We start from the raw sequence: 11,689 nt of genomic DNA, 5'->3' as shown, positions 1-11,689 counted from the left end.
CCCGCCCCAGCCTGCCCATCCAGGGGGTGGGAAGAGCTTCTGCTTAGACAGTGAGGCACCACAATGGAGGTGCATTTGCAGCATCTGAGAGTGCATTTTGGAAGCATTCCAATTCAGCTGAAAGTGAAGTGTGTCAGATTTGCTCGCCTAGGGAGAGACTTAAAGCCACTCATGTATATAGCAATGTAAAACGTACTTTACTTTATAACACGTGCACATGCTGCCCATAGAATCAAAACATTCTAATAATAAAGAGCTGAAGGGCTGCTTTAAAATCTGATGTATTATTAATGCTTCAGTGTTTGCTTTGTTTTATGTGCCTCATTCTTGCTTGGCAGCCCTGTCTGACTGGCAGCTTAGAGGACTGAGCTAATGTTTATCATTAGTAAAAAGCTCATTCTTCAATATGTGTTATGCAGCTAGTATGGGCCAGGCAGTGTGGATTAAATGGAATCACATAAATAATGGTAGTTTGAAAATAATTATGATGGTAATAATAACACTGATAGTTGTTTGTTCCTTTCCTGAATTCATTTTCCCTTCTGCAACAACTTCTGACCCTCAGTGCAGATTTGTTAGGGGCAGAAATAGAATATTGGAGACAAGCCGAAACCGGTTTGGCTCAGTGGATAGAGCATTGGCCTGTGGACTGAAAGGTCCCAGGTTCGATTCCGGTCAAGGGCATGTACCTGGGTTGCGGGCACATCCCCAGTAGGAGATGTGCAGGAGGCAGCTGATCGATGTTTCTCTCTCATCGATGTTTCTAACTCTCTATCTCTCTCCCTTCCTCTCTGCAAAAAATCAATAAAATATATTTTAAAAAAAAAGAATATTGGAGACAAGCTATAATTATAAGAAATATAAGTCACACTCTGTTAACCGTGATTGTTTTGTTCTGAATTAAGAAAGCACATTCTAACCTGGCTGGGAGTTGCACATGGGATCTGGGAGCTCACCTGGAAATGCAGCCCATCCTCCCCATTCAGGAGCTGCCTAATATCATGGAAAGATTAACAACCTTGTTGTAGAAACCAGAGGCACCAGCCCTTTGCAACCCCCAGGTCTTTGCAAAACTCCAGCTTTTTCAACCCCCCAGCCTTTTGTAAACCCAAGCCCACCTTGCCTGTAAACTGCCCATTTTGCATACCCATTCTTATCTCTTTTGCCTACTTCCCCATGTAATCTTTGTCCTTATACCCAATATAAGCTGCTGGGGGAGAGAGAGCAGGTTTTTGTGGATGACTTACTGCTCTCCCATACTGCCAGCATTATTTTAGAATAAATGCTCATATATGATTTAACCGTGACTCTGCTGAATTGGTTTAAGTAGTGACAGGCAGCCTGGACCCATTGGTTGTCTGGTTTCATATTCACCGCTTAGCCAGTGTGGTTCCTTCCCTGGCTCTAAGGACAGAACATGTGACTCAAGCATAAACCATTCAATATACTGTCTTCCTTTGTCCACAATGATTGGTTTAAGCATGGGCATGTGACCTAAACTCCTAAGTCTTAAATCCTAATAAGTCTTGGGCCTTGTTCAGAAGCTACTGGAAAAGATCCTCTCTTTTGAGCTGCACTTTAACCTGAGAAAATGTAAGGCTAGATCTGCCCCAGCAATCACATCACTATGAAGGAGTGGCCTGGAGCCTGGAGCTTATTGGAGACAGAACGAAGTCAGAGCAGGAGGCAGCACTGGCAGAGACAGAAAGAAGCTGAGCCCTAATGGCATAATTTAAGCACTACGTCCAGCTACGTCTGAAGTCAGCCCAGCCCGGGGCTGTTCAGCTCCCAGAGCCAATATGTGCACTTTTTGTCCTAAACCAGTTTGAGTTTAGTTCCATGCCACTTGAAACTAAGGAAGAACTCAGACAAATGATAATGATAATGCAAAGATAGTGGGGGGAGGAGAAACCAAAGAAAATTTTATGTGAAGAGGACAACGATATCAGATATTAAGACTCGGGATTTTATAGAAACCTTGCCTGAACAGAAGCAAAGCAGAAAAAATTAACTAAGATCCAGAGAAACATCCCTGAGAGCTTCAGGCTCACTATATTACCCAAGGGGAATTCACCTTGGCCCCTAACAGGGCACATGAAACAAAAACCATACACGAGATACTAAACCCCTCCGGCTCCAGAACAAGCCACTTTCTGGTCAAGCTTGGAGGAAACCCAGCCTGAAGAGATCATTTTTTAAACCTACATTCAGAAGCTTTGTGTAACCAATAGAGGTATTTCCGTCGGTGCTTGCTATCAAGACTCCATATAGCCCTAAGCAATAACGTCAAAATGATAAGTAAGAAAAATTACCTTTAAGAGTTAGAGGTACTGAATGTCAGAGACAGAGTACAATCTCTTACATCCCTGGAGTAGGCACAAGAAAGGATTGCTTGGTGCGAAGGTAAACAGACTACTGTTTGGGCAGCCACTACGTTAAATCAAATTGTGTTCGGACTAGTCCGTTTTTCACTAAAATGAAGTTCAGAAGTGCCGTCCTCTTCCTTTATGACACTCTCATGAATCATGTAGCTCAAGGAAGGGCCTGGAGCTCAGCAGTTTACTTACTGCCTTCTCTATTTATTTACTTTAAAAACAAACAAAAACCCCAACACACTCCACTCTAAGCTTTGCTAGCTAGGAGACTGCTTACCAGTTTTTTTTCCACTTGGTAGATTTTCCCAAGTAATAAAAAAGCCAAAAACTGGGAGAGAACTTTTCTCTTGGATTCTAAAACTGGAGGGTTTTCAAAATGCACTGTATTATTTGTCACAAAGTAGGGAGTAGGACCCTGGGTACAAGAGGGTGAGGGTGGGGATTCCCTCCACTGTGAAGTTAACACCTGTCTTTAAAAACCACATCACTGTGTATTTTGTGTATTATTCCATGGACAGCCAATCTCATCCCTTTAGGATGGGTACTCTGCCTTTTAAAAATCATATTGCTGAAAATTTTCTACATTATTCTCTGGACAGTACCTAGTCCCTTATGGATAGTGTGGCAGATTTTGTTTTCCAAAAATGGCCACGAAAATATCTCTGACACTGGCAGAGTAACCTTGCTACCCCCACTTCAAGAACTATCGTTCATTTCTCTCTCCTTTTAAAAATATACTTTTATTGATTTCAGAGGGGAAGGGAGAGGCAGAGAGAGATAGAAACATCAACGATGAGAGAGAATCATTGGTTGGCTGCCTCTTATACACCACACACTGGGGATCGAGCCCACAACCTGGGCTCGATGAGCCCTGACTGGGAATAAAACCATGACCTCCTGCTTCACAGGTCGACACTCAACCACTGAGCTATGTCAGCCAGGCCATTTCTCCATTTCTCTACCTGCCTTGAACCTAGGCAGACCCTGTGACTACTTTGACTAATAGAATATGAAAGTAACACTGTGCTGATTCTAGATGTAATCCTAAAGCATTCATCTTCTGCCCTTTGAAATCCAACTGCCATGTGTGACTACTCTGAGACCAGCATGCTGTGAGAAGCCCCAAGCCACATGGAGAGGCCCAGGAGGATGAGGCACCACGTGGAAAGAGAGGGAGGACAAGGAGTCAGGTGTGTAAGTGAAGTCTAGCCCTCAGATGATTCCAGTGCCAGCAACTGTGTAAGAGACCCCAAGAAGGAACCACCCAGCTGAGCTCAGTCAACCCCCAGAACCATGGAAGATAATAACAAATTATTGTTTTAAGCTACTAAGATTTGGGGTGGTTTGTTAGATGCCACAATAGATACCTGGAACAGATAGGTAATTTGCCAAACTGGGTATCCATTAAAGTATAGTGGATGTGGTAGATGCTAGAAACAATACTGGATTTATTATAACAGTCAGTACCTTATCAGTTAGAGGTCTTCATAGCAAGTAACAGAAGCTAATTCTGGCTGAGTTAAGCAAACAAGTTTTTGAAAGGATAGTGGGTAACTCATGAATCATAGAAAGGTCTGAAGATTTAGCTTCAGTCTAAGCAGGAAATAAGAACACCAAAGCTATGGCCCCAAACCATTCTGGAGAGGAAAGGGCTGACACCTTTGCCCAGAAATGACAGAGAGCTTCTGTCCCTTTGGTTATAGTGTCACTAGTCCCCAGAGCAGAGTCTTGGTGTAGGTGGCTCTAACTGGCAGAGCCTGAGGCATGGGCCTCACCCTTCTTGCAAAGGGGGGCCAGGGAAACAAGTGCCCAGCAGACTCCACACTGAGAGGTCGTCTTTGTCCCATCAGAGTCATAGGATAAGGGCGACTTTTCCAGGTTCAGAAGTTGGGAAGTCAAAAAATGAATCACGAGTCCACCACTGCTATTGGGTATCAAAACGTGTGTGTGTGTGTGTGTGTGTGTGTGTGTGTACTTTTTGCATTATGCAACTCCTGCTTTATCACAATTTTTGTCTTCCTGATACACTTAACATTCTACAACATTAACACTAAAATTAGCATTCATACCAAAACTATGGGAAAAGGAGCATACCTCTTAAAATCTATACAAATTTGTGACGGGGCATTAACAAAAATAACAATCCCAATAAAAATATTACAACAGTAAAAAAAAGAAAAGTTAAACTCCTAATAAAGAAATACTACAGTGGATCTAAAATTTTTATTTAAAGCCCTTGATGGTTTGGCTTAGTGGATAGAGCATCGGCCTGTGGACTGAAGGGTCCTGGGTTTAATTCCAGTCAAGGCCACATTCCTGGGTTGCGAGCTTGGGATATATTTAAAAATAAATAAATAAAATAAAAATTTTACTTAAAAAATTAAAAAGTGAATGTACCTTGGTGTAAGGGAGTGTGAGTTATGGTGGTTAGGGCATCCTGCCCAAAAGTTGGGGAAAATCATACAATAAACACTTTCTGGACAGAGCAGTGGATCAAACTGAGCCAAAGAAGAAATATGGGGTGACTAGACATTGTGGACAGTACTGTAGACCTCACATCTGCCACATTCAGCTGTGTGGATACACCTGTGACCAGCTGCTGACACTCATGGAGGAAAGCATTGGCCTGCTGGTGACGTTCATCAGCACGTCATGCTACATGCCATCACTCCACTATGCGCCAATCACATATGAGATCATTCATGCTTACAAAAGCAGGCTTTAGCAGAACAAAATGTTCTGTGTATGCGTGTAAATTGACACAACCTTTGCAAGCTAGGTATTATTCTCATTTCATAAATGAGGAAATGGAGACTCAGGGAATAACAAATGTGACCTAGTTCAAAAAAGATCGGTGTTAAGCTCAGATCTGAAGCTTGTACTGTCTCTTTCTACCCTGTCTTGTCACTTACTAGGGAACCACCGTCCACTTTTAGAAATTTAAACCCACATCTCCAAGTTGGTAAGCGTCATACCCCTAGTAAGACTGGACTTGCATAGTCAGCATTGTCTTTCCAGCTAAAGATTGGTTCAAGTGGATTCTTCTCCAAGGTGGAGATGTGGTGCTTTGGACCCTCCAGCGTCTCCACCTCAGCCGGTTCAGAGCTGGGTTCAAGAATCCGTGAAACCAAGTGGGTGATTTCCATTTTCCTGCTTTCACTCAGGAGCTATAATTCAGATGACTGTTGTAGAAATACAACTATATTTTCCAAGGGCAGTTTCTAATCTCTAAGAACAAAACAAAACAAAACAAAACAAAAATTTCTCACTTCTTAGACATCAAGGGACAGAAAAAGTTTCTGATGTAATAAGCACAGATTTCTGCTAATTTCTTTGCCTCTGTTTTTAACTTTTGCATAAATCAACTAGTTAAAGAAATAAAATGCCTCAGTAGGGATTTGCCAAAGAGTGGGTCAAGTTCTTTCTCCTGCAGCTGAAGGATCCAGAAAATACTTCACAGATGATAACAGTTCAAGGATGAGGTGCATCAAATCGGCCTGAGATGTGCTCAAGGAATGAGATGTTAAATGGACACAAACTGGCAACCAGATTCAAAATCCTTTGAGGACATCAACCTCCTGGCCAGGTCTGGATTTAAGAGAATTTTTAACTCATATTTTCTAACAATAGCTATACATCTGAGGTATGTGCACAGGAGGGGATGTGGGCATTACCACCGGATAAACCCCCACCCTGAAGCAAGTAAGGGCAGTGAGTCATTTAGAGCCTTACTTCTGCATTGCACTAAACAGTCCTCTCAGGGGTTCCCAGAACTGATGTTTTTGTTTTTGTTTTGGATATAACCACCCATGTAACATATATTTACTGTTTCTTAATTCATTTAACATCTAGAATATAAAGCCAATTAATTTAGTTTATTCTTTGAGAAAAACGACCTTTATTTGATGAAAACTCTAATTTAAGCTTGAGAAATATAAAAATATTTTGTCAATAGTGATTCATCATCTTATTGATGTGAGTATAGATTTATAGTTTTTGTACAGCTCTAGAAAAATGTTGACACCGATTGCACACAAGAAAAGTTTTAAGGCTTAATTAAAAATACAGACGAGTAATTTCTCGATGCAGCTTAAAGGTTGAGAATAGGATGCTAAAATGAATGCATCCTCCAAATACCAGCAGTCCCCAGTGTATAGAGTACACTTTAAACACACTCCTAAAGCCGCAGGGAGGGAAAGATGAGTAGAAAGATAAAACAGGGAGTTTTATCATTGTTGCCCAGAGTTAAGATTTTCCTCACTCTCCCAGGCCTCTCTTCCCATCTCTGGTTTCCTCCATCTACACCCCAGAAATCCCTGCCTGGACTAGAGAGCTCTCCCTCTATCTAGCTGAGAGTGGGGGTGGGGGTGAAGTCACAGGGCCAGCACTACAATGTCAGTAGAACTGATGTATTTTAACACTGAAGCTGATGTCCTCACTGGGCTCGTTAAAATAAGATGGCGGGCCCATCCCCGATGCTTCCTGAGTCTGTGGGTCTGGGATAAACCTGGAGAACCTGCATTTCTAAAAGTTCCCAGGTACTGCTTTGAAGACTGTTGCCTGGGCACTAGGAAGGACCCAGCCCCATTTTGTTCCAAGTGGCAAATCTGTGGTTAACATTCCTTAAGCTTCTTAGAAATCAGTGGATTTTCAAAGAAATCCTATTTTTCAATGGTCAACCATATTTCTTTGTATGTAAGCTGTCTGTCTCTGTATTAAAAAAAAGTCATTTTGGTTTTGATCATTTTGAAAAATGGAGAAAGAACAGATCTATTTCCAGTTACTCAAGAAAACACTTTTTCTTCTGGTCTTAAGTGAGTGCTCATAGACCTAACACATGTTCAATAGTGTGTGCTTCACAGAGCAAATTTGTTTCACTGGTGCACACTGTATATTCATGTACAGTATATACAATCATTTAATAAAAGCATCTCATAAGAATTCTAAATAGTATTCTTACTTTATCTATCATTATTACATTTCTTGAAGTATTTCAAAGAAGATGTCAGGCATTTTATCACTTCACCCCTACAAATGTCAGCATATACCTTTTAAAAACAATGGACATTCTTATATAACTATAATGCCAATATAATAATCATCAAAATTAATAATTTCCTGGTATTTCACAGTAGTCCATCTACAAGTTTCCCTGGTTGCCTCAATTCCCCTCACCCCCAAGTTAGTTGTAATCAGGATCCAAATAAAGTCCATTTATTGTATTTGGTTATTATATCCCTTAAACATCTTTTAATATAGATCAGATCATTCTCCTTCTCCTCCTGCTTTTTCATACTCGTTAATCCTAATAATGTGTTGAAAAAACCACGGCCAATTGTTTCACAGAACGTGTCACGATCTGCCTTTGACTGTTGGCTTCCTGGTAGCATCATTTAACTTTGTTTCTCTCCCTGTGTATGCCTATAAACTGGAACATGTACAGGACTGATTCCATTTTGGTTAAACTCTTTTGGCAAGAATACATGAGAGGTGGTGCTGTGTTGTGCCCAGTATACCACAGCAGGAGACAGGTCTGGTTGTCCTACTCTTGGAGATGCCAAGTTTCATCAGGTGAGGCCTCCTAGGTGCAGGTAGGGCCGTCTTGATCCCTCCTTTGTGAAGTTTGTCTAACGGTTTCATCACACATGATCACTAAGCAGGGCTTCCGCATCCTTAGATAGACACCAAAGGGCTGAAATCAGTTCCTTTCCTTGCCGTGGTCGCCCCCTCTCCTCTCCCTTGCTCAGCAGAGTGCCGTGTAGGGGAGTTGATGTCAATCAGCTCAGGGCAGTGGGAGTGCTCCGGGGCTGGAGTGCTCCCATTTTGGAAGGTGACTTTCCAGCTCGTTCTAAACTTCCCACGGGCACTGCTTTAAATGTTCCCAGATGGTGGGCAGTGTCACTGAAGAAAGAACGTTTGAGTTCAGAATGTTTTCTCCTAGTATTTACTGGAACACTGGAAATTGGGAGAGGTCCCCATGGCTGTGTATGGCATATGCTCTACATATGCAGGAAGAATTTCTGCCCCATCCTGTCCATTCAGGCACAGTCTTCCCTGTCTCGCAGCCTGTACTTGGAGACTCCTCACTTCCCTCTATTGCACAGTGGCCTTTCCATTTCTTTCATTTTCTTAACAACAGAGGGACTGATATTTCTGTTATTATTTTTCATTTCATGAAATTCCAGACTATTTTATGTCAATTTGTCAACTTTATGTCATGGCATCAATTCTCATATTATTTTTAAAAGTATATAGCTTTTCTAGAGATTGCTTTGCCTGTAACGGACCCGCAGGGACAACTTTATAACTCAAAGGGTTAAAGAGGGATCTTGTTTGTTTATAAGGTTTTTGTTTGTTTTTTTACTTGTGGGTTACACTGTACCTATTTCTGAAGGACAGAATTGGGTGTATAGAAAGATGGTTGCCCAGACCAAAGACTGAATAGAGGAAACATCTCTTGGCCATGACCTTTGGCCCTCTACTCTTTCTCCTTCACCTCATGTCTTACCACTAAATGCCATTAGCTGCATATATTGCTGCTTTTGACTTTCATTCTAAAGGCACAGGGTTGGTTTTTAAAATTTTTTTATTTCCATGGGCACTGCAGACGAAACAGTAGTTTCCAGCAAGCAAAATTGGGCACAAAAATAATCTCCTCCAGATGAGTGGGTGATAGTGGCCTGGATGACAGTGATTTATAGGAGGCTTGTCACAAGACGGAAAAGACTGTCATACGGGGCAGAAGTCAGTCTTCAAGCAAAGAGAATGAAGAGGAAAGCATTGGTCATTTTAGATGACTTGAAGGAGAAGGCCTCTAGGGTCCAGAGTGTCATCTTCTCAATTCCTCAGTGTCTCCTCCTATTCCTTGCAAAGAGCTATAATTTTCCAACTCACCTAGGCACTGCCTCAGCCTAGGATGATGGTGGGATAGAGGATTGGGGGGATGGGGGGTGGGTCAGGTTGAGGAGAAACCTTACATTTAGGGTCTTGGGTCCTTCTCCCTGCCGCCAGCCTGGGGCTCCTGTTGAAGGTCTGGCCTCCCACTTGAACTGGACTGTTGCTCTCCGGACCTTGGAAGGATCAGACTGGGCCCCAAGAATGCTGAAGGCCTACCCCTTCCTCTTCACACCTAGGCTGAGGGCCACACCCTCTCCTCCCCGAAGTCCTGGGAGATTTTCTGTTGCTCTTTTCCCTCAGTAACAGCAGCCATCCCTTTACCATGGCCTGAGGGGCCACTTGACCTTTGGGGGAGGCTGGAGAGCCCATGGCTCTAGAGAAGGAGGTGGGATCTGGGTCAGGCTGTGGGCAGTGAGAGCCCTTTTCTCCTGTTCTGCAGGGTAGTGGGTACAGGTTGGGGGTTGGCGTGTGGGAGGAAACATGTTCTGAAGAAGCAGAGAGGTGGGCTCCCACCCGAGGCCCCAGACTATCTGATCCTTTTTGCTTCTACTCACTCTGGATCTCCAGGAGCCTCTCTTTCCTGCCTGTTGTGATTGTCTTTGTCCTTGTCTGCTCCTTGAAAGACCCAAATCTCCTGCAAGGAGTGCTGATGAATCCAGGCTGGGGCAGCCTCCATGGCATCCCCAAACTAAGCATCACCCTTCAGGGGCAGGGGGAATCACCTCTGCTCAGTGGCCTCCTTGGGATAGAATTGGGCCTTGGGTCCATATGATGAGTGTGGAATCCAAATGACACCGAGGAGCTGGTTGGGCCTGAATTTGGAGAGGCCTGAGGCTCCTCACATAGGGCCTGCAGCATGGAGCCAAGTGCATGCTGAGCTGTGAGAGCAGCTAATAACCTGGCTAGAGCCTACCTCACTGGAAGAAACGGACTGGTTGCCATAGCAAAGTTGAATTGCCATTTTGCTTATGAATTGTTACATAAGCCTATCAAGAAATGCCAAGCTGTTTCCAGTTGACTAAGTTTCCCCCTGTCTGCCCTGAAATCTCCAGGAGAGAAAAGAAAAGCCCTCAGCATTCTCTATAGCTGGTTTTATATAAATCGTCACACGCAACATGCTTTCAGGCAGCCGCTGTGGCTGCATGATCCTCTGCAGGCACAGGACCAGAGCGCAGGCTCCAAATGAAAAGGAAAGGAGGGCTGTGGGCTGGTGTCACAGATGCTGTGCCATGTCTGAAATGGGTGGACTGCTTTACCATTAGGATGTTTACTTTTAGTGTTCTCAAAAAAAAGAAAAAAAAATCCCAAGGCCATCCTAGATTGTTGTAATGTTCAATTTGTAAAACCTCTATTCTACTTACTGCTTCTATGAGTTTGGCTGCTTTAAGTACATCATATGCATGGAATCATCCTATATAATAAAAGGCCAGTGACCATAAACTTAACGACCAGAATGACCGCTAGAACAGTCGCCATGAGGTTCATTGACTACCTCTCAGTCCCTCCCCCCCGCCCCCCCACCAGCTCACAGGCTCTGATTGCAGCTTGGTGAACCAAGGTGAGTGGCAGTAGGGCGGGACTGGCAAGCAGGCAGAACGGAACCAGACCCGCAGGCTCCAAGGAACCAGAACCATGCTGCGATCGGGGAACCACAGCAAACCAGGGCGTGGCAGCAGGACGGGACTGGGGACTGGTGAGTGGGCAGAAGATGGCCCTGATTGCAGGCTAGGCCTAGGGACCCTACCCATGCATGATTTCATGTGCTGGGTCTCTAGTATAGTATGTAACTTTCTGTGTCTGGCTTCCTTCACTTAGGAACATGAAATATTGTGATGTTTTGTATCCATGTTGTAGCACACGCCAGAATTTTCTTACTTTTTAAGGCTGAATAATATTCCATTGTATGTATATACCACATTTTGTTTATCCATTCATCCCCGGATGGATATGTGGACTGTTTCCACCTTTGAGCAATTGGGAATATGCTGCCATGAACATGAGTGTACAAGTGTCCATTTGAGTCCACGCTTTTAATTCTTTATTCTTTTCTTTTGGGTATTTAATATGTTTTTAATGAACTAAACTAGAAGCATCTGTCTGCTCTTGAAAACTTTAAGATCCCTTATATAGAGAGCTAATAATATTCCTGCAAATGCCCAGCCTTCAAAGACCTCCTAGAAGACAGGTCTCTGAGTAGAATATTTGACTAATCAGTGAATCCCACATCTGGCTTTACATCAGAATCACATGCATAGCATCTAAACATTGTGGGTGCCTAGAAGTCTGTATTATAACCATGAACCAAGTGATTAAACTTAATAGCACCGATGATGAAGACAAACTGACTTCATGTGTCTCCTAATATGATGTACATTATGCAGCATCCTTGTCAAAATTGGGCTGAAATTTTAAAAATA

This window comes from Myotis davidii, unplaced genomic scaffold (genome assembly GCF_000327345.1).
Source record: "Myotis davidii unplaced genomic scaffold, ASM32734v1 scaffold130, whole genome shotgun sequence".
NCBI classification, from domain to species: domain Eukaryota; kingdom Metazoa; phylum Chordata; class Mammalia; order Chiroptera; family Vespertilionidae; genus Myotis; species Myotis davidii.
The sequence above is the reverse complement of the archived record's forward strand: the minus strand, read 5'-3'. Positions refer to the sequence as shown.